The sequence below is a fragment of the Meleagris gallopavo genome, chromosome 12 (genome assembly GCF_000146605.3).
Source record: "Meleagris gallopavo isolate NT-WF06-2002-E0010 breed Aviagen turkey brand Nicholas breeding stock chromosome 12, Turkey_5.1, whole genome shotgun sequence".
Classification (NCBI taxonomy): domain Eukaryota; kingdom Metazoa; phylum Chordata; class Aves; order Galliformes; family Phasianidae; genus Meleagris; species Meleagris gallopavo.
The window spans coordinates 15,013,359-15,037,825 of NC_015022.2; the positions used below are offsets into that span (position 1 = coordinate 15,013,359).

At 40.0% G+C, this 24,467-nt stretch overlaps 1 long non-coding RNA gene across 2 annotated transcripts in view; it reads right to left on the reverse strand.

Annotated features, from left to right (window-relative positions):
* Window positions 1–2,057: 2,057 nt before the first annotated feature.
* Window positions 2,058–24,467, reverse strand: part of LOC109369658 — a 40,051-nt gene continuing 17,641 nt past the window's right edge. The window contains exons 3-4 of one of the 2 annotated variants that reach the window (XR_004161082.1): window positions 2,795–2,973; window positions 2,058–2,703 (exon numbers count right to left, since the gene is read on the reverse strand). This is a non-coding gene — a long non-coding RNA (uncharacterized LOC109369658). Of the gene's footprint in view, window positions 2,974–24,467 lie in introns of both variants that reach the window. The other variant, XR_004161081.1, reaches the window with a different exon arrangement.

The following is a 24,467-nucleotide window of genomic DNA, read 5'->3' on the forward strand; positions in this document are numbered from 1 at the left end:
CTTTCCTTGTATCTTCCGTGTCCTGGCTCTATTTCTCAAGTATAGTCTGCACAAGAGAAAGGTTAACTCAAAAGTAATGTTTTGCCAGCCATTAACTGTGTTGTCATTAACAAGATTAATGTACATTCCACTATGCATCACCAAGTGCATTTCCCTCTCGCCCCCACCCACCCTTTAAACAACTGCTCCTATTAAAACCTAATGAGCACAGCACAATTTAAAGAATAGCACCATTTCTGCTGGGCGAAGTGTCATCTGTAAACCATATAAAGCTGCAGGATTATTATGGATGTAATTGAAGGGCAGCTGAAAAAAAATCTGTTCCCTCTTGGACTATGAAGTCTTAACCATGTTTATATATTTTATCACAATGAACAGATTTCAAGACGAAGGACAGACTAGTATCTGCTTTTCTTCCTAGCCCCTTCTTCCTTTAGTCTCCACTCTTTCTTCATCTGAAACTGTTCAGAGACTCCCACTAGGCACAGTCCCACACCCGGGTTACCTCCAACTCATCATCCAGTGATTACTGTACAGATAAACAGTTGATTGGGCCCTTCTAAACAATCATCAGATACATTTTTTATAAGCTGCTCTTAGAGGACTCCAATTCATCAGCAAGGATGGAGCCGAGATTCTGCTGCCCAGCCAAACTCACTCTGTTCTTCTAGAGGAAGCAGCAAACTGCTGGGTAATTATAGTGCTCCTCCTCTGTTTTTGTATTGAAGAGGGCACCAGTCTGAAGATCGAGAAATCAGCAATAAGACACTTCACATTTCTCATCAGGTTCTTGAGAAATTTCAGAATTATTCAATTTCCAGAAAATCCATATGCTCTGCCCTGTTCTCCTCTTGCCTGCTCACTTTACATTTCTGTTCCCCCCCAACTTTATAAAATTAAAAAAAACAAATCTATTTATTGCCTGTTTTTCTTGGCTTATCCTCACTTTCAATTTTTCATTATTAGTTCTTTATGATCTTCTGTTTCCTTTTTTTTTTTCCTCTGTCATGGCTGCTCTCCCAGTTGTTCTCCTCTGGGGCCCTGAGTTTCCCTTAGCTAATGAAACAAGAGCTGTCTACCTCCCTTGCTTTTGCAATCCAGCTGTTTCCTTTTTAAAATATAAACTCATCTTTATTCAGTGAAGTTCCTGTGCAGGGTCTGATCGTTGCATTCTGTGACAGAGGGAGGGGAAAAAATAAACTTTGCTGCAGGAAAAGCCCTTTGGGTAGGAATCCAACGAGTCTTCTCTAGTAAAACCAGTTCGTTATTTTACTTAGCACCTCTTGGCACCTTGACATTGCAAAACTCTCCTTGACAATCTCCCCTCCCTTTTCCTCCTTTAGCTCCTAAAACCTCCCACCTTGAAAGCTTAACGTTTCCTGGCCTCTGTGAAAGTGTAGTCTAACTAACACCACAAACCTGGATTTTATATGATTAGTTAGTGAAAACTTGCCAACTTGAGGTGCAGCCTGCCAAGTCAAGTCAATTTACTGTGATGCTTTGACTGTGCAAGTAGGTCTTAATCCTCCTTTAATCTCCAGTGTACCCTTGACATCATGGAAATTACTTACAAAGCTAATGTCATCAGATGATCCATGTTAGCTATTTCAGTGAATGTTCTTCTGCACAATAGAGCGAGTTTACCTTGTAAGACACAGGCTCCAAAATATTTTCGCTTAATGAGCACAGCAGATATCATCTTACAAATGGGGAATGAAAACTCCGTCTTCTGCACTATAACTCCCCAGGCCTCATGTGACTTGGAATTTACATGCTAGCCAAACATCAGGTCAGTATATTTTATTTCACGTCTGATTGATTGGATAAAGAGATTTACATAGTAGCCACAACAGCGATGAGTTATTAAGAAGGCAGTTTCCCTTCTAAACTCTAAAGGCCCCTCCTATGCCAAAAACTGGGCCGACATAAACATTTCTATGAGAATCATTTCTGAAAATGCATTCAGCCATCAAGAGTGTAAAAGAAACAGAAAGTGTCATGTTGTGCATGTGGCAACCTAATGTGTTGTTGTATCTAACAGAAAGGAGCTGGCATTGTTATTTTTTATTGGTTTAATAACGACTTCCATTTGTACAGTACCTTGTATCACAGAACGACCCAAAGTGTTTCATAAACAAATAAAAAAGATATTCAAACTACATAGGAAGATCATTTCACCCCATTATTGGAACACTGGCAGTGCTGGAAGAGGGATGGGCACGTAGCAATCTCCCCAGCAGCCCAAGCTAAGACCACAAGACAGAGTTTAAGATAGGAGGTGAAAGGAATTTTACATCGCCCTGCATCTCTACAATGAATCTGTGATCACAACCTAATCTAAAGAAGAGCAAGGTCACTCAGGTCCTCCAAAAGAAAGAATCTCAGAAAAGTTATATTAAATATCTGCAGAGGCAAAGCTTGCTCTTGTGCCAGCAGGACAGTGCTCTGCATAGACAGTTTTGATTAAGGAGTGACTCATTACTGCCTCTGAGGGAAGGGGAGCACTTACGAATGCTCCTTCCTAGATCATTTAAGAGGCTTTTTAAGAGTGTCTCAAGCCAATGCTGTTATACCTCTTCCTCATGTAGGTTTGACATTGCCCTCTGGAAGCCAAGAAGATGTCTAGCATTCATTCACATGAGAACAGGAACAGAGACACTTCACTTATGATACCAGATGACAAAATAACATTCACCAGAACATCTAGGAGCAAGCAGACCACAAGGAAAAAACACATTACATAATTCAAAATGAAGGTGTAAAAGATTGTACATACTCTGCATCTACAAAGTACCTTCTTCACTTGCAAAGTGCAAGTATGGATGTATAACACAGTCCTGGCCCACTTAAGAAAAATAATGCAGGTTTTACTTCAACATATGTCTCTGGTCAGCTGAAACTTGGCCTCTGTGAAAGGAGATTTCTTTTCTTCCCCAAATATGCGGCCTCTGGGACAGAAAGTGGCAGCTCCATCTGGAAGAACATTACAACGTTTGGGAAAGATGACAAGATACAAATCCAAATCCAAAGTTTTTGTGGTGGATAGGTGTCTCTATCCCAAACTCTAACCTATGTCAGCTTTTGAGCAAGAAGGGAAGTGAAAATTAACTTGCACAACAAAAAAAAACTGAGAGCATTTAATGAGGAAGCTAGCATAGAGCCACCCTATTTGAGATTTAACTGAAACACTGTACTAGCTGTCTCCCAAGCTCTCACAGCAATTTTTAACTAACAGATGCATTCAGGCTTTCAGTTTTATATCACAGTCATAACTCATGATACACAATCTCGGGCTGTTTTCCGAAGGTCTGCAGGACGAGGCCAGCCTGCGATTTCATACCACAGGCTGCTCCACTGCCAGCACCTGTGCCCGACATCTGATCTTAGGGCTGGAGCACATCCTCTCCCCCCCTCTCTCCTCCACAGGACTGGCTATAGCAAGCAAGCGAAGAAGCATTCCAGCAGATTATGAAGTACAACTATCCTGGCCCTGGCAGCTCAGAAGAAACTGGACCTAACAGGAATTTCGCGCGCTGTTCTCATGGATCTAAAGCAAGCTATATGGGTAAGGTCTGCAAGGCAGTTTCTGTCCATGTGCTCATCTGTGACCATGAGACATGCAGATCCCTAAATGCTATGATTAGGTCAAGGATAATGGCAGGGACAACTGCTGCGCTCAAATAGGGGATCAATGAAATGAGCACATTCCTAGAAAAGGTGGCAAAGACGTAAACGAGAGTCACTGATGCTTCCAGAGAATGGCTTGGATTACGGGGAAGCTACTGAATTCATATGAGAGAGAGCAAACCAAATATGAGGGGGAGAGGCAATGTGAAAGCACCTCATCCCAAGTCCTGCCTTGGAAATACTAATGTTTGCTAAACAAAGGCCATTCTCTCTGAGCCAGGCATTTGGAAAGAGGGAAGTATGAGCCTAACTCTATGCTTCCACAACTTTAATCCTCCTGGGGTTGTGATAGGAACAAAACAGTTTACGTAGAAATCGCTCGTATATCCACTCTTTTTATAGATCTCCAAGCGATGGAATGAAGAATGGAAAAGCACTTTGGTGTCACAAAGCACACATCAGTCACAACAGATCAGGTGATTGAGAAGAAAAATAAGAACTTCATCTGCTAAGCTGTAAAAAACTCTGAAATTCACTATTCTCTCCCAGTAAAAGGATTCAAAAGGGGTTCTCTTTAAATAGAGCTTCTTTCCAGAATAATTTTTGTTTGTTTGTTTGTTTTGTTTTAAATCAACAGCTGTTTTAAAGAGAATCAGCGGGCATCAGTTTTGGAGTCAGCATTCTGACACCTGGCTGTCAGACAGGTGTGCTAAACAAAGTCAGGGCCAGTCCCATGAAAGATTTCAGGCACCTCACTCCTATCAGAGCCTAAATATCTTTGTGGATGTGGCCTTTAATCTTTGTATGAGATGCGATCCCAGCAGAGAAATCTGAGTCCTCTACATGAGGACTTCACTTCTGCTTGATCCAGGATAATTCCAAGGATTACTACTTGGAATACTGGGAGGATGGGTTGTCATGCTGTTCCCAGGCAGACAGCACTTTACCTAGCTAACACAAAATGCAAACCAGCTTCCAATGCCAAGTTAAAGGATAGGAATTGCAGGAAAATCCTATTAACCAAGGGGATTACAGTCACTAAGTGAACTGCTGAATGCAATGCTGTGTTGAGGAACAAGAGGAAAGAGATTTAAAAAAAGAAAAAGAAAAAAAAAAAAAGAAAGAAAGAAAGAAAGAAAAGAAACTACATCTAATGAAGGAAGGGAATTCCCTGTCCTCTCTGATGGCTTTGGTGACATCAAGTAGAAATTTTAGAGACATGCAAGAAATAACACATTTTTTGTTTGTTTGCTTTTGGTTTTTTTCTTTTGGTTTTTCTTAGAGCAAGACTTCGTGCTTGGTCTTTTTTGCAACTTTCTATTCCCTTGTGCTATTTAATGTTAAAGGTACTGATAGGCTTTATAGTAATGCAAACAGAGAGCATTCCATGAGAATTCGTCAAGGCATTTAAAGATCCTATTAATCTGATATCTTAATTGTTATTGAGATTAGGAAACAGCAGAGCCTTTGTTCTCACAGCCTGGGTGCTTTTCTAGAGAAGTGGCACAGGTTGTTTGGTTTCTGTACACTGAGGTTGTTGATGTGACAGGAAAAGGAGCGTGACTCAGTGCAGGTGATTCATAAGGGTCACTGGCTCGAAGCAGCCAATTTCTAAGAAAGCTCATGGCACTTCAACCGATCAGGATTGAAAATGCACTCCTGGGTTGTCCCTGCACAGTAGCTCTGTGGCCAAAGTGCTCCTGTTCCACTTGCCTACCTGCTCTCGTCAGGCAAAAGTAGAAGTTATGTTTGCTCACAGTAGGATTCAGATTGACTATGGCTTTGTCAGGACTGGGTCAGAGTGGGGTGTAAATGGCATTACCATAGGGAACAAGAACAGAGGGAGGAAGGAGGAGGAAAGAAATTCTATTGAGAGGAAAATGGAAACCAAAGTGGGGGAAAAAGTAAGCTGTGAAGTTATCTTCGCTGCCTCCAAGCAAAAAGGTTAGAAAGTAGTGAACAAACACTTAACAAGTGGGTAAGCAGTATTCCTGCTATGGCCAAAACCTTACTGAAGCAAACAGTAACAAAAAAAAGGACATGGTAAAAGTGCTACCCAGTTTGATCAATGTTCAACTCAAAACAGAAAGAACATGTTGGAGGGTAAGGTCAGTAATCTAAAGAAAATCTAAGCACCTGTAAAATATTCCATTGGAAGGTATCAAGTAGCACAGCTTTGATAAACCAGCAATGATTTGGCCTTAAGTCTGAGATGACAAAAAACGATGGTCGCTCCTTGTACTATGTTTGTCCCTTTCTACACAATCCAAGGTAAACTGCTTCACATAGGGATTAGTCCATGCTAACATTTTGAGTGTCACTACCATATACACATGTGCACCTGCTAGAACCTGCTGCTACAAATATCCCTCAGCCATTATGCAGACACAGGGAGTTTTACAGTGTGGCAGACGCTTTATGGAGTGTTGCAGCTATCACACTCTGTAGACTTTCTACTAGCAATAGATTTTTTTCTTTGCTTGAGATGCCTATGAGCTTATTTACAGAGTCAATTAACAAAAGATAACCTCCCATTGTGCAATCATCAATAAATCAATGTGTTAATACTACCTTGGAATATCCTCCACTATTTACTTTAATATTGTTGACTCTGAGCACTTATGAAAGCCAGCACCTTCAAGTTTCACTTGATCATGGGCAAGTGGATTTTGTAGTAGCCATTAATAAATATAAATTGTTTTGGAAAATATATGTTTGTCAAACTTAACCGCTTTCTGAGCATTAAAAACAACCCCTTTATTCACTATGTTTGATAATTACGTCAAGAGAGACAATCTCACATTGTAAAATTACACTCCTGCACCTCTATATTTGTTGGCTTAAGATCCTTACAGTTCCTTTCTGTGTGATTATTGGCATAAATGCATAAGATTTTTCTTAAGCTAACAAGCTCAGTAAAGTGCTTTTCTATAATTTGGCAGATCCTCACCCCAAAGAGGTTACTTATCCATAGCTCAGGAGATGCTACATTTACTCGCAGTGAGTAGCACTTTACTCCAGCTGTCCCACCGGTTTCAGTTCTATGAACATGTATGATGCCACATCCATTAATGTTCATCAGCACAGAAGGGTCTGTTAGTCACGCTGAATTGTGCCTGCTTCCCCAGCATAATGATTTATATCTACAGGAGTGCTCAGCATGAGCAAGGACAGCGGAATGTTTCCCTAAATAGACAATATATAGGCACAGGAATGGGGCAGGGTCATGTTAAGGAAACCTGATGCCCTCAGCTCATTCTGCAAGGACCCCAACAAAAAGTTCATGAAAATTATGCTGCTTTCAGAACAGAATAAAATTAATACCAGAAGAGCAGTTTAGATTTTGCTGCAACCTCAGACAGACAACAAATGTGCTTTTTGCTAGGTATGTATTTTAGGTTTTTTCTTTGCACCCTTGATACACTAAGAAATACTTTTTTCGTGATATAGTCCTGAGACAGATTTAAGAACTTCTAGTTTTTCAAGGACTAAAGTACAAATCAGGAAAGTTTTGTTTGTTTAAAAATAAAAAGAAATAAGAAGACAGCTGAGCATAGCTAAGGTAATTCTGATACCATATTACCTTTGAGGGAAGAAATCAATTACTTCACTTATTCTCCCGTTGCTTCAGAAATTAGTTAGTCTTGGTGGTAAATTGAATATTATGCTACCACAGACAGCATCTTCCTTGTCAAGCACCTAGCTCCATTCTTCTCTTGATGACGATTGGTGATTTTAAAACTCACATGACTTCTAGATAATAAATGAAAACTGTCATTGTTCTGGGGCTGTTGGGATTCATTTGTTTTTTTTTCCCCTTCCCTCTACTTCAACCTCATTGTGATGTATCGTCTACTTCACGTTTCTATTGTCTAGTTCTACTGGCAGGATTAAAAAAAAACAAAAAGTAGCTTTTGGTCAGGTTAATCTGGCCAGGGAACCAATGTGAATGCAAGTTAGAAACAAATAATATGTAGCTAAGGCCAGAAACGCCTTTTATCAGCAGCTTACAGTTAGATTGCTCATGCACCAATCACATAACCAGCACCATACCTATCCAGAGGAAAAGAAGACTCTTTACAATTCAGATTAAACATCTGACATTCATCCATTGCTTTTTCAGTGAGGAAAACCCTTTGCTTAAGAACTCAAGCTCAGAGAACTCCTTTAACTCAGACCCCACACCAGACAGTCCCCAAACTTCAGGAAATTTCAGTTCTTGTAACTTTGTATAAGTTCAAAATCCAAATCGTGTTTCACTGTTCATATGCTTTTTAAGTTGCTCATCTGGGATATAAATCAGAATGAGCTTTTGGGAAGAAAGAAAATACTTGTGTTGTTGGAGGCCTGCAGTGGAGTTGGAACTGGACCAGCTGAACAAGGGGAGGCACAAGCAGAACATGAGAGAGGACAGGGAACTTGCTGACTGGGCATCTTCTTTGAAGAAAGGAGCTGTGAAAGAAAGGAGTCACAGAGCTAGACAAAGTATACAATGTAAAAAGCAAGAAACCCGAGAGTAGAACCGTCCTGCAGCTCAGCCAACACATGGAAGTGAAAAACACAATCACAGCCTGCAATATCTTTGGTTTCCCTCTTAAATTAGGGCAAATGTGTACACTGAAGATGGTCTTTACCTTTGCTTTCATGGCTGCAAATGACAGCTGTGAAACATATTTGCTAAGGGAGACACAAAGTCCAGAAAAGTCAGAGAGACAGCAAGCTGATAGACTGCATCTTTCATTACAAGTTAAGATGGGTTGGATAGGTATGGCTCTTAGTTCTAGAGTGGTTACATTTGGTTCTCTGTATTTATTATAAAAAGAAATTAAGAAAAGAAATTAAAGGAAGAGGAAGAAATCCTTGTCCAAAATCAGGGAATATGATGCCTGATAAAATAGCTCTTTGAAATCAGAGATTAAGTTATATCAAAGGGCATGCAAAACACATATAAATGGCCATCATTTAGCATCTGGCAGCACCAAGGCAATGCACTATGATGGCAATGATAGTCACTAGTTTTCTTCAGTGGGTAAAAATTCCCAGGTTTTTGAAAATCTAAAGTAACATTGCCCACACATGAAGAAATGTCTGCAGTAGTAACCTCTCTGTTGTGCCACTAGGAAAAGCACTTCTGAAGAAGTGTTTCCTCTGCTGCGGCCCATATGGCATCAAGCTCTCTGTTGGCTCTCCACAAATAAATAAGAAGATAACGCACACCCCTGCGGCAAGGATTTATACTCCTGCCTTCTGCAGTTCTACAAAAATAAAGCAAGAACATAATAATCATGGAAATTATTCTTGTGCTTTCATATATAAATATATATACATGCATATAATGAAATCATGCCCTAACCACTCACCTTGTCAGCATTTAGGCATTTAAAATATCTCCCACCTGCAATGCATAGAACACATGGCTGAATAACCCACTCTCCCACTGAACGAGATAGAGAACTGAACAATACATTATAAATAAAAATAGTCATGGAAGCTATCAGTTCTTAATCTCTTCCTATTATATCTAGATTTTTAAACAGTGTTTAAGGAGATGATGGGATGTGCAAGACAACCTCTGCCCCTTTTACTCACTCACCCAATTGATCCCCATCCACTAGGTAGAACATAAGTAATGCATGTAGAATCTGTATTTAAATAATTGTGGCATAATAGAGGGAGTAAAGGCTAAGAAAGAGCTGTTCTGGTCCATTGGGTAAATATTATGATCTTTATAGTGGAAAATAAATGCCCAGCTATCTATGAAACCAATAGAGCTGTTCCAGTCTATCAAATTATAATTTGTGTTTCCAAAAAACAATTTTAAATAGACTTGCTCTGATCTACCGAGCACATTATATAGCTTGGAAAGACTCTGAATACATATTTATCTACGAAATTTTAACAGCTCACTGTAAATAATAAGCACCTTGAGCAGGCAGAAAGCCCTGATTAAATATGTCATTGCTTTGTACCTAAATGCAGAACATCACTTCCTAGAGGAATATCATATTTGAGCCTTCTCCTTTGTCGCACAAGCAAAGATGTGTCAAGCAAGGTCAATCTTAGATGAGAGACTCCAAGACCTGGTTTCTGCATAGAAATGGTGCTGATGATTCTGGTTTACACACCATCCTCTGAGTCAGCACCGAATTCGTTTCCTACCTCATGCTAAGGTGTGCTGAGTTGTTGTCGTTCAATGATATCTAAAAGAAAGCCTACCCTCCACAACTGCAGCTCATTAAAGTTTCTACAGCATACTTTGCAAGACTGGGGTGCCAAACCAATGTTCTGAAGAAGTTCCAACAGAAATAATTACATTCTCTCTCAGGTCTCCCTGCAGTTTCAATCGGATGCGGAACGCTTCTTCAGTTTCTACCCTGTTGTGTAGTGTCACTATACACCATTAGACAGCTGTTGTGCTTGAACCTTGGGATAGCTCCACATCAGTGGTGGGTGACGCTAATTCAGTGTAACACTTAGCCAACTCACATGGCTTTTGGCAGCTTAATTAAGGTGCTGGTTGAAAGACTCTAGAAAAAAAATGTAGTATATTCTTTTCTTTTTTTCCTTTTATTCATACATGTATATATTTATCAAATAAACTCAGGGGCTACCTCAATAAAAGGCAGGACTGCTGAATGGATTCATGGCTCCAGCACTGCTTGTCCACGGCTGTAAACTAAGATGGATTTGACCAAGTCCTGCCCCGCAGTCTTTCACGATAATAATGCATGCTTTAAGGAGCATTTTTCTTTTTTTCCACAGTGCTGTAACTTCAGGTCAAAATGTCAGAAGAGCTTGATATTCTTGCCTTTTCTCAGGTTTTGTCATACCGTTATTTAAACATAGGTTTTTGGATTTAATTTGACAATCTTTATGTAGTTGCTGGCATAGTAATTGAGTCTACTTGTCTTTTTCAGGACACCAGAAGATCTAACTAAGTCAGAATGTCTCAGTTACAGTCCAGATTTCTATTTATTACCTACCTCACCGAGAAAGACAAGGTGAGTTATCATTCAGTACAGAAAACCTGAAAGGCATTTATATGCTTGAAGTAGTGTATAACCATTCTGTACAGTAGCACAGTGTTGAAGCAAACGTGTTACAGCCCAGCCAAATCCCTTTGCAACAATACTACTGAGCCCAAATGGTCTGCGCAGCCAACAGGAGGGATCTAGAAAGCTTACCTCCCAGCCAGGACTGAAACAAACTCCTTCAGAGATTATTGATACAATAGTTCATGACAGATTGTTCCTCAGCCTTACTACTTAAATTCTGTATGATAAATTCAACTTGAAGTGACAGTCACAGTAAGCATTCAAGGCTGCAACTAAAAAAAAAACCTAATTTTTACTGAAGTTAGAATTCCAATGAACAAGAAAATGTGAACGTATACCTATATATACATATCAAAGCTTCAATCCTTGTAAATGCCATTACCATTACTTATAGCTGAGATGATGTTAATATTTGAAAATATTTCAATAGAAAGCCAATCTCAGGCCTGCAAATTGTAATCACAAAGATAATATTTCAAGGCTCCTCTTACAAAAGGATATCAGTAGACCAGGGAAGAAGAAAGCTGCCTGCTCCACTTATCTCAGTGGCAGATTGGATGAGGCCACCCTACACATCAATTTGAGTGGGAAGTGCCCTCAAATACTTCTTCATCGTGGGCTACTGCTTGTCTTTTTAAATTAGGCACTTTTGACAAGCAAAAATTAAAAATACACGGAGTTTGTAATCATGGGTAACAATTAGTGACACCATATTCAGCTTTGAATCACTTGTGTCCCCAATGTAGTCTTTACCCATTTAGAAAAATACCAGAAAGAGAAATCTTACTTGAGGTCAGGTTAATACTGAAAATTTGAAGAAAAAATCCTGGATATTTACTTGGGGTAGTTCTTTTTTAGAAGTGTTTTATTATGCCAGTATCATGCAACTGTATTTTTTTCCCTGTTGTGATTTATTTCAAAATACAACTAGAAGCTAAGAATATTGAGGTTTTTTCTTTTACTTTGTGCCACTTGGCTGAAATGGCCTTTTATGAAAGTGAGTTATAATTGGTATTTAATTTCTGTTTTTCACATCACAACAAAAAAAAATAGGTAGATAATCTTAAGCAATGAAGAGTATTTTTAGGTTATTAAAAAATGTTGACATTTACTGGCCAAGAGCCTGGCATGTAGTAGCAAAGGTCATCAATGAGTAAACAGACATTAATGGTTAGCTGGATAACTGGTACATAAACAGGTCATATTAATAATTAACACAGAGGAAAACTGGCAGTTTAGAGCAGGCTTAGGAAAATAGCTAATAGAAATAATTTTGGAAAGGGCAAGGACCAATATTTAAAAGAATCTAAAAACTAAACCTAGAGGAGCCTAATTTTAAGGCATTAATTTCTCATTGTTTTTTCTCTTCCTTTACTTGTAAACAGATTTTTTAATCATGGAGAGTAAATTTATGTGAATCACTAAAAAAAAGTATTGCACAGCTGTTCATTCTGCAATTGATTCTCAGACTGATGCTGTCTTGTTGACAACTCCACAGAACGTAAAATATTCAAAGGACTGATTTTGTCCCCAAATATATATAGCTAAAAGAAAAGAAAGAAAAAAAGATAGCTGCTCTTTTTGTTCATTACTAGAAACATATTAAAATATTAAAATGAATGGATATTTGGATTTAACATTCCATCAACAAACGTGAGAGCTGCCTAAAGATTCTAAGCAAACTATATTTAAAGTGCCAGTTGCAGAAGCTTTACCAACACCTTTTTTCCTAAGAAGTCTCAGCATTTGTCTCCCACTTTCTAGAAAACAACATTTATTTTTCTTCAATTCTGTTTGGCTTATAAGTTCAAAGGAAGCTTTCTTTTTCAGCTCTGCCTTTATTTCCTGATTAACATCAGAATTATTAATGGTAGGTGTTGAAGTTCTTTGGGTAACGGGTTTTACTATAGATACAGATCCAAGCAGTCAGGTCTCATCCCCATGTCCACAGTTAGTCATGGCAGAGTTGACTGTAAATGGATCCCTGGTGACACAGGCTAGGAAATAAAGGCAGCCAGATCTGAGACCAGTTGTATTTCTCCTGAAATGTATTCATAGTGCCAAATTCAATGGACACCAATTACTTGGCTTCTTTCAATTATTATTTAAGCAAATTTGGTAGAAAGTAGAAAGCATATAGAACTGCAGATTAGAAGGGAGTAGAATTTACAAACACTGCAACAATGATCATTACGGCACTCACACTACAGACAAGTATTACCCTTTTCTAGTGCACAAAAATCACGTTGATTCTGATAGCACAGCAGCACTATCCAGGCACTGAGTAAAACTGCAATAACAGATCATCTAGAAGATAAAGTCAGAACAGAACAATAGGAGCGAACATATTAGGGAAACCTAAGAAAATGTATTAAGAGGAACATTTGTGATGTAACAGGAGAGGTTACTGATAATGGATTTGGCAAACCAGGAGTCTTCTGTGGGCCTACAGATGTGAACAATAATGAAAAACTCATGTTACACTGACAGAAGAGACTTTCACCCTAATTTTTACCAAAACTGATTTAAAGTTTTCTTATTGATGTTGAGAAGTCACCATATTTTCATGCAAGCAGGTGAACTTTGCAAATCCAGAAATATTTGTGTTTGTGTTTATTGGCAGTCTTGGGCTTACACTATAGTTCAGCCTCATAACAAGACTAAAGAACTGAGAATCAACAACATTTCTACTACCTCATAAGCAGGTAATTGTTTTATTTTGTGGTTTCTGCCCCACCTTTTTCCATTCTGTTCGGAATCACCTGAGGTTCATCCCACATCTCACTCTCCCCCCCTCCATCGCATGGTCAGGACTCTACTTTTGTCACATGCAATGTGCTACTGAAGGTCTCTGTTTGATCTAGATTTTTAAAATACGTATTTGCACAGTAGAAGGCTCTGTGAAGGATGAAGAGCTCTCCAGTTGGAGTGGGTGTTTGATTTGTTAGCTGCTTGTTTCTGGGACTCAAAAGATTCATGGACTCAAAAGGTTAATAGTTATTGATATCCATTGCAACAAAAGCCTGCTTAATGTTTTTAGAAATAAAGCATCTTCTACTTGTCCAAATTTCTTGTTCAATACAGCTCTAGTTTCCAAAGACACTTAATGACTACATTTTAATATATAACCTATTCTTATGCTTGGATAGCTGTATTTCTTCACCCTCTTTTTTTCCTAACATGTATCTATTCTCATAAATTTACCTTTAAAAAGAAATCTATCTTTATTTAATTAACTATACTATTCTTTAATCCTTTTAATGCCACTAAAATATATATATTGAAGCACTTTACAGTCCGAGTCAAAGGGCACTTTGGCAAAAGAATATTACAGCTGCGTTGCCTGAAACATCATAGATGGTAGTGTCTGCAGGGAGCAGGAGAACTCGGTACAATACTGGCAGATGTAAATAACAGTGTCACATTTGGCCATGAAAACCAGTTTGTGGCCATGCTCATTAAGAGCATTAATTTCTGTGTCTCTGCATGACCGCAAAGGAATGGGGAGGTCCACACCCCAGGCCAGGAGACTCACTCTGCACTGCTAATCCCATTAATCTCAGTTCTCTCAGGGTTTCTTCTGCAGCAGTACAGAGTGCTGTAGTGGGGAGGAAGGGATAAGCCTGAAGCGAGCAGTGGGCAAGGGCAGAGGAACTGGGCAGTGGGCATCCTCCTGTGTTTCTGGGGAGAGCTGCAGAGGCAGAGATAGCAGCCATCAGCCAACGAGGAGACAACTTTTGTCTTCCAAACATTCTACCACTCAGCAGAAATAACCAAGCTTGGCAGAAAAGATTTCCTCCCTATTTCCTCATTCCTCAGTCCTTCCTCTGTTAAACACACCAAGGAAATCCAGAATAGATGCTCTCCAGAGGGCTGACAAAGACAGAAGGGGCTGGAAACACGTGCAGGGGTTTGGTCCCACCACCCAAATCCCAGCACAACCACCATGGCAGCAGGACAGGGAACTGCAGCATGGAACAGAAATGTCTGGACAGAAATGTGCTCAGCATTTCAAGGGAGAAAAATAACAAAATAAAAAAATAAAACCCCCAAGAAAATAAACTGAGATAGAAAATGTGAAAGCCATTAAAAAAAAAAACCATGGTTTAAACTTAAGAATAAATGCAATGGCATAGTCACATTCTTTAAAAGCTTTGCTCTGCTCAGAATGGCTTTGTTATTAGTGATTCTTAATGCATGAGATAGTGGCTTGGAATAAATCTTTAAGTAATTCAAAACAAGGACTCTTCAGTAAATAGTTGAAATTAAAGGGGGAGTTAGAGTCATCTGGTTTCCATTAGGATGATAAAATAGTTCACTTGAAACCTTTTACAAGATGCTTTGTTACTGGGAGGTGTCTGTGCATCTCACTCCATCACTAGCCATTTGACACAACATAAAAGGCTTCAAAAGCCATGCAAGGCCTCTTAATCAAAAACTAATTGTAATAGATATTGGGGAGTGTTAACACTGTGACCGCTAGGTTGTATCTCCAGCATATAAGCAGGAGTGAACATTAAACACAACCCGGAGTTGATAGGGCTTATCAGAATTTCAGAGTTAAGTGCTAAGCACTGCAGCCCAGTATCTGCATGCTGTTGCTTTGTACCACTTTCGGAGTTAATTGCACTGTAGAGTTTCGTCTTCCCAACAAAATTTATGGCAGCCTCGGAGAACCTGAGAGCCTCCCCCCATAGAAACTGCAACAGTTTGCAGAAGTTCAGTGAAACCATGGGGAAAAAACTGAAATTTCTATTTCAACATCTAATACATTTGCTTAGGAAGAGGGACTGCTCCCTTCCATCCCTCCACATTTTACCACACAATAATGATGAGCTATTTCTCCCTTTTGAAGCCTTATTTGCAGCCAATACTGTGGCAGAAGAATTATGGCACCAACAGATGCAGGGATCCCCAGCACAACACTGTCCCTAAAACTGTCACTAAATTGACATACATGCTCCCATCCCAGCCCCGTATGTCTTACGATTGTTCACATGAATATTCACAGTGCTCATGGAAACAGCTTTATTGATTTTACTGATACGGGCTGGGATCAGAATTACTGATTTTAGATTAATTCATGCATTTTTCCAGATAACAGATGACCTTAATATTTACACACTATTGCACCACAATAAACCCAGGCCAGATCCTCTGCTGTTCTATGAACTGCTGAAAATAAGGGTTCACATTTTCTAAGTGAGGAGCTCAGAACTACTGTCATACAGTTAGGAAACCAGAGACTCGGCAATTTACTCCAGCTGAGAACGTAGCCCACAGTGTAAAATTCCTTGTTCAGTGCAAAAAAAGCACATTAAAAAGACTGCCGCTGTTATTTCTCATGAGTTCATTATAACCTGTATGTTACCAAAGTCTCTAGACAGCTGTGTTCCTTTTTACTCCAATTTCAAACAATACAATTAAAAAAAAGCATTCGATGAAATGTAGACACTTCTACCATTTATGCCGGAATGCTGGCACCATCCAAACTCAGCCAGTCTGTAAATACCAGATTAGGATCTGCGAAGTGAAGGCTTTTATTCTATGAAGGCATATTCAAAAGAAAGTCTCAACCTTTCTTGGTGAAGAATAAGCTTTATTTGTAAAACCCATAATTATCTCAAATGTTCCGTGAGGCTGGGAGAGCTGCAAATGTTAAAACGTAAGGAAACAGTTTTGGACATTTAAGCAGAGGCAAATAAGGATGATGTACTCTTCCCCTATTAGTTTACTATATAAATGAGAAGACATTACAGAATGAAATTTAATTAAAGTAATTGACCAAATTGCATTTTGTAGTAGTTATTGTCGTTAGCAGCCCTGACTCCTCTGTCAAAGGGATTTGCTGAAGATTATTTCTAAGGGGTATTTATTATGAATATGAATCTCTTCAGTAAGTACCATCAACATATTAAAATTCATTTGAAGCACTTTATGGAAGACTGCAAAGAGAAATGACTGGTGAAAAACAAGGTGTCTAATCGCGTTAGCTTGGTTCACACATGGTTAAACCAGAAGTGGAACAGGGATAAGAAATGTAATAAACGCTATCTTGGATATATGATGATGAAAATGTGCTTAAAGGGTGCCTGATTTTCAAAGAAATTCAGGCTGTGCTACCAGGAGCTCTAAAGGCTGCTGTTTAAGACAGGTTTTTAGGTAGTCTAGCAGTATCTCACTGGAGAAGCCCAACTCTTCAGCCTGTATGCTAATTCCTGTTCAATCTTTTTAGGGACTGACTGCAGGAAGTGTATAATTAAGGAGGGACAGAACTCCTGCAGAGAATTTGGTTTACAGGTGCTACCCACTCTGCTCACACAGCCAACAGACAACTCAGGTTCAGTGCTCAATACCCCACACAGAGGATTACCCTCTTTTTAACAGCAGGAAGAATGCATTTTTAAACATATACCAAAGGCATGGATGAGGAACTGCATGGAGTTGCATTGCTGTCTACCCCCAGTAGCTTAAATGACACAGCTTTGTCTGCTCAACGCCTGTTTGATCTTCTCAAGCACAAGAAAAAGTGTAGGTGAGAAGGTGGAGTATTGGCATTACAATTTTCAAATAAACAAATAAAACCTAAGGATTTTTTTTCTACCCACTCTTGAGGACTGGTGGCTGAATGCCAACGGGAAAAAAGGTGCTACTGAGTTTCACAGAGTCACAAGTTGCAGGTTGGTCTCAGTCCTCCCCAGCCTCATCTCATCCACCTCTTTGATTTCAGTGTTTCTTCTTCATTTCCAACAAAGCCATCTGCAACTTTCATACTGCTTGTGTTTAAAATGAACACCTGGCAGCAAATAAGCCTTAAGTATATACAACCTGGGCATCCCAAGCTGTGCTACAGCCCAGACATCAGCTTCACTTGTCCTTTTAATAAAGGCTCAGATGCCTATCGTTCAGCACTCCATCTCAGTTCTGCCAGGAGGCATTCCTTGCCTTTCTTAAGAAATAAGCTGAATATTTTTCCTGTGTAAACATCGTTCCACATCTGTTCGCACTGAAGAACATCAGAGCACCACTTCTCAGAAACCGTTCTGGCTATGTGTGGCCAAATGTACCATAGAGAAATCAGCACAAAGTCAGGAATATCCTCAAAGTTGAGGCTAGAAAGAATCACCTCACCCCACTGCCACAGTTCACCCATTCAATTCATACAATAGCTGCTGTTATCCTCACGTATGAAAGGTTAACATTCATGCAGTGCTTTGGTCATAGAGATCACTATAAGTTCAATTAACTCTCAGTCAATCGTGCCTTGAATGACAGGTATAGGTTTAGCAAAAAATCAGAAAGGAGGCTTAACCCACCCATTAGCACTGCCCAGTGTGGCTGTGGCTGCAAGATCCCCCCACTTGGACCTGCACCATGGCAGCCACAGAGTTAGTGGCTGGGAAGAAAAACCCTAAACCAACTCTTTTCTTGAGCAGAGTATAAAAGAAAAACCATTTCTACAGCTGACGATAGCAAAAATCCTTAAGGGAGTCCACTGATTACACTACTGAGATTTGTATGAACTAACTAGGGTAAATAATTAGACTATATTTTAATTAATATATCAGTGCCTGCTAGCACAATATAGTTAAATTTGTGCCGTTATTAAAGCTGAATGAAAGAAAATTGTCCTATTTGTGGTGAAATTATAATCGTGACCTTTCCAAGAAGAAGATAAGGCAAGAAAACTCCACAAAGCTTTTTTGTGCTGAAAGAAGTCAAGAGATGCCTCTAACTCACCAAGAGCCTGTGTGCTTCTCCTCTAGGTAGCAAACCTGGATATGGCAAAAGTGTCTCTGGTGAACAGGGAAATGAGCCACACATACATAATATATATATATATGACACAGATCACAAAATGAGGGCTAAAAATACAGTTCAATTATTCAAAGTATATAATTTTTTTCAGGTTTGACCTTGTTATTACTTCAAAGCACCCGTGTCAATCAAAAGGGGCTTTCTTACACAAACCAGGAAAAATATTTGCACATTGCAACAAAGGCTTTCTCTAAAAGCTGGCTTCCTGTGTAACGCTGCAGTTTTGGGGAACAGACTCTTCCCTCCTTGGAGCATTAGCAGAGTGGACTTAGTCTAGATATCCTCCCTGCTGCCACTGGGCCTTCTCCCTTGCTACCCATGGAGGCAACTCCTCACCATCTTCCTAGCAGGAGCAAGGAATGGAAGAAGGATAAATCTGTAGATTTCTCCGTACAAAAGAAGTGGTTCTTTCATGTAGGTCTGAACTTTGAGCACAGCATTTGATAATTGATGGAATCATTAAGGTTGGAAGAAACCACTAAGGTCATTTAGGTCCAACCATCAGCCCACTGATGATCCATTTCTTTTGCTAAATGCAGATGGTTGGAAGGGCAACATCAGAGACCCCGGGGCTGTGTACCAGGAACAGCATCCCAGCAGCACAGGAAGCAAGTCTAACAAGAGGCCCTGGCTATTTCAGTACTGCAGGACAAGAAGCTGCTCAGTTTGCTCCTCCTCCTGAGGCAGCAGCTGATCTCCATGCTGCAGCAGGCAGTGTGAAACACGAGGGCTTGATTTTCAGGAGGTGGGAGGCTTAGCACCTGCTGAAAATAAGACCCACTTAAGTTGTCACAACAGCAGTCACCTTGAAAGACTTAAGCCATACTGTCTGGTTAACCGGCTATTCCCCCAGCACCATCACGTTTATCAAAGCCCTCCAGCAATTCCCTCCCCTTCAAAGGAATACTTCAAAGTATTTTTGATTTTTTGATCACTCCATCCAATTTAACACTGGTCACTGTTACTTCTCTCCCAAACTTCTCCCACTTTTGGCCCACACAAGATAGAAGATAACCCCAGTATCACTTATCAAAAAAGGAGAATGTGAGACGGACCTCACCATTCAGCCTTAACATTAATCTTTCCTCCAGCCTCTCATTACTTTGCCAATAAGACAATCTTCCTCACACCACATTTCGATATATTTGACATCTGTCATAAAACTCAGGTCACACATATCTGTCTTCTGGTAAAATGAGTCATCCTACAGAGACCCATACCATATCATTAAGGTCTTGCCAGAAATAATTATTGATATATTGTCAACGCATCCAGCCTCCTGTATTAATAGGAGTCATAAATTATCAGCCTTTTTTCTTTGCTGTACCTAGCAAAGAAATGAGAGGACAAACAGCAGGAAAGCAGGTATGTGGCCTTTGGGTGAGTGAACAAGGCATGCCCATTCACTGCTTTCTAGAAGCTATGCATGATTTAATCTTATTTGAGTAATTAGCTCCAGAACTCAAAACTCTTCTTTCAGTACTCTTTCTCTCCTCCCTCACTGTTTTACAGGCTATACTCTTATCAAAACAAAAAAAAACTACTTACTGCCCAAAACATGCAGCTGACAAACAACAGTAGGAGGTATTTAGGGGAGAGAGGTTACAGCCAGATGGAATTCGGACCATCCTCAGCATAGGAACACTGAGTGCATTGAAAAGAGAAGTTTAACCTGTTCTTGGTGCTGCTGCACAAGAGAGATGCAACCTGTCTGTTTTTATTAACAAATTAGGTGTACTTAAGGATATTTTCCTGCTTTTTTATTTTTGAAAGCGTAAGTATCTTCCACAGAGAGGAGAGATTATAGACATAACTAGAAGAGACAATTAACCTTTCCCCAGAACCAAAACACTCCAGTAGAACAGGTACTGCCACAGGTCCTTCCTGGAGCTGTTGAAGTGGGCTCAGTTACCACCTCCAGGCTCCCCTTGCCATACTGGTACCAGGAGCACAAGGACAAGGTGGTTAACAGTTAAAGTGACTTCTAGCAGACCCAAGCTCTGCTTTAGAGTCATGACACCAAGAGAGGACAGCTGAGGTGAAAAGGGACTGCACACACCAGTGATGCTCCCCAGGCCCAGCAATGGCAAAAACGTCACTTCAATCTCTTATGCTTTCATTCCTTCCATCTACAGGAGTACCGAGAGTGCCTCAAACTAATTAATAAGCTGCTCTGTATCTTTGGGCATTACTTTCTTTTCCCCCTTTTGATTCACATGCACATTATTTTTAGAAAACGAAAAAAGTTGCATTGAGGAAAAAAACCACGTGTGGCACTGCTTATCTGCTCATCGCACATTTGTGGGAACAGGGAGAAAATAGAGGCTGCTCTCACCACTATCACGTCTCTCAATCCAAAACCTCCCAGGTCCTCAGCAAGCACCAGCTTCCTTTCTTCCTCCCCAAAAAGCCTGGTGGTTACATCCACAAAACGTGAGCTGTACTCAGTCAATTTTCCATTGGTTCTGATGAGGGGCAGACGCTGTCAGGAGGCAGCTCATTTTTATGGGCCATCTGTGGGTGACATACATGTAGGCTAACAAACACGATGGCACTTATAACCTTGTCATGTAGGCACCATCGCATTTTTGGCTAAGGTGTTGAGTTCTTAGACAATTTTGCTCTTTTCAGGTCACTTATTTTTGCCCATTTAGACTCCTGATAATCCCTGAACTGGACCTAGTGTTTTTTTCAGGGTTGAACTTAGTAAAGGTAGGAGTGCAAAAGACACTCTTGCTTTTCTGCTTGGGCACTGTGCTTTGACACACTGGAGGATGCTGTATTTCATTATTAACTTTTACAGCATTTAAATTAAGCAATATCTTGACAGAGGAAAGGAGGTGGATGAAGAGCCCTGGGAATTATTTTTTTTCCCCTGTTTAATTGTACTGCATTTGATGCATTCCAAAAACACTAGAAAAACTGCTCTCCAGAGACAAAAAAAAGTTTACACACACCCTCCCCACCCCCCAGCTGAGGTAGTTTGGCAGCACATAGAAGGATAGAAAACTATCATCTGTCCAGGGAAATCCACCCCCTGCTTCTCCCAGCCCTCTTTCAGCTGGTGCATGCAAGATGTTCCTGCTCACTTCATCCTCAAACATTTAAACACTTTGAGGACCACACACCTACAGTGCGTTATTTGCAAGGCTTCTAAGCTGAGATCCAGTGTGCATGCATGTGTATCTGTGGGTGGGAATGGCTGGATAATGTTACCGTGATAGCTGATGATAATATTTCTAGCAATTGTTAAGCTTCTTAAGTCTCCACTTTGTGAATGCTTTGGTGTATCATTTTCTGAAAAATACAGCCTTCCTTGCCTATGGAAAGGTACTGGTCAATAACGTGCTCATGCAAGATTATCTAGGAATCTCTGATTTCTCCAGAGGAAAAAAAAAGTCTCCCCTACACAAATGCACCTTTCTAAACACTTCAGAGGTCGCATGGTTCACTGCAGGATTGTGTCAGTACAGCCATAAAATAAGGCAGCAGCTCAAGCTGTCTTGGGCTAGCTGGGCAGCAGGTACAGCAGAAACACAGATGTGCCTAGCCTGAGCTGTTTGAAAGTGGCCGCTTGCTTTTCTGCTTTTGTTCCAAATAGACATCAGAAAGTGTGTAAGGGATGAAGAAGTGTGTGTTTCTCCAGTGTTTCGGGGAAAAAGAATAGTGTGGGAGTAGAGATAATTTGATGAGTCAAATTCCTAATTCCCTTCAGACCTGTAAAATCAGTAGGAGTTGTTTTACTTTCATCCTAACACACAAAGATGGGTAAAGTTAGAACAAAGAAAGATGGGAAAATATGAGCTTTTGTCATAGAAGCTCACGTAGGAAAGACCAAAAACACCAGTGGTTTTCTTGGTGCCAGGACAAAACCAAAAGCAATCTACTATCCTGCATAGCAGTTATTTAACTGGGAGTGCTCATTCAGGCCCTGTTTTCTGAGTCCTCCGCTTGTCTTTTTCCCATTTCCTCTGCCACAGTGACTGCACCAGGCTGTAGCCTGCCTTAAACAAAGCACAATATCCTCCAGGACTTCCTTAAAAATACTGTTCAAGACCAACTTAAAGGCCAGCTCTTCAGGCCGTATCATGCTTATGTTTCACATTATTTATCAGTTCCTCCTCTTCTTCCACTGCACCGAGGCACAAAATTCTTGTTTTAACCCAAAGGCATTTTCAAGCCAAGCCGCCCATAACCATTCCCTCCTCTCATTCATTTTTGTCCTGAGTTAAACCTGACTATCCACTTCTCCCTCAGGCAGTATTATTCTTAAAGCTTCCCAAACTCCATAAATTAACCATAGTTTCACCCATCAAAACAACCCACCACACTCTCATTCTTCCACACATAGAAAATCATTACAATGTTCATTACAATTACAAAATTATACACACGATAGCATTTGCTAACACATCCTTTTAATGCTTTCAGCTTTCCATGTTCTTCTCATATAAAGTCTCCTGCTTTCTTACTCCTTGGAGCCTGATCCAAAATCCAACAAGGTCCTGGAAATACTAATTTCCAAGGTTTTGTGGATCAAGTACTTATCCCACCACTTCTTTTGAGACACAGATTCATTTACTACCATTCCCAGTTTAACTCAAATTTAGCCCCTGGCTTTCCCTGACTACGATTAAAATTCTCTGCAGTTTTGTTCCCCAAACTCTGCCCAAGTGGTCTGGGCTGCCCCAGGGCACAGGACTTCCTTTAAGAGATCTGTGAGAATTCAGAAAAGTGAACCTATTGCTAGGATGTTTAAATTTACCATTGAAAAGAAAAATCCTAAGGATTCACAGTTCAAAACAGGATGAAAAAAAATCAGCGTTGCATTTATTTGTAGATTGCCTGATCCTAAAAGGTTCCAACTTCAATAAAACCACCTGGATTCTACTGTAAAATAAACAGTAATAATTATATTGTTGCTCTCATCATGTTAGGCCCCAATACTCTCATCCTGAGAGCTCTCCTAGTTTGAAGGAGAGTTCTTTCTTCCAGAGAGCACTGAAGCTTATACAAAAAGTCAGTCTATGCACAAGAGGCAAAAGCCAGCAGTAAGGAACAGCACTAAGCAATAACAAGGAATCATGCATTTCATGCAGGAAGCAGAGATCTCTAGTTTTGTCTTTTGTGTGAACAGTTTCCCTGGTCCGGGTCCCTAAATTTGTAATTTTATTTATTTCAAAGTCTCATCCTCTGTCACAGCAAGCCCCCAGCTGACAGCCTCATTGTCCCCTTGGCTGTCATGGGAAGTCATGATAGATGGCTACACTGTGACCCTTTTAGACAGTGCATGTTCATATTATGCTCAGAGAATTTTTCATCGATAGTCAATTCAAACCTTTCCACTTGTGTATTTGTACAAACATATTTACAATACTCGCAGATGTACATAAGTGGCCAAAGCAAATCTATGTTGATAGGTTTCAGCATTTTGGAACTCAAAGTAGAAGTATCTCATGAGTAAATGCAGTCATTTGTAGCATACGTAATTTTCATTTAATATTTTAGTCGAAGTACAGCCAGAATACTTTCCACTGTGTGGAGCAGAGACTTGAAATAACTAGTTTTTGATACTAGCCATATTGCACTTCACTTTTCCTCAGCACAGAATGCCAGCTTGTTTCTTCAAATTAAGACAATATGCTTATAGTGATGAACCTTATTGGCCATCTATCTTCCTTTTGTAATCTGGCTCTCATCAAGCTGAAATGAAGCCATTTCTTCTGACTGTGGCTGATTAAACACAGAGTAAACCTAGATCTCTGAGGAGGCTCTAATGATTCTCCACAGGCCCAGTGTCAGCCCAGCACCTGCAGCATTCAGCTTCCCCATTTCCATCATAAAATGAAGCATCTGTTACAGAGAAGTGTTATCTTTTTATCATTGACCGTATCTTTCTGTTTGAATTCACCTACCCCATTTGGTATAAATTACAGCCATTTCATACGTAATGAATGGTCACACAGG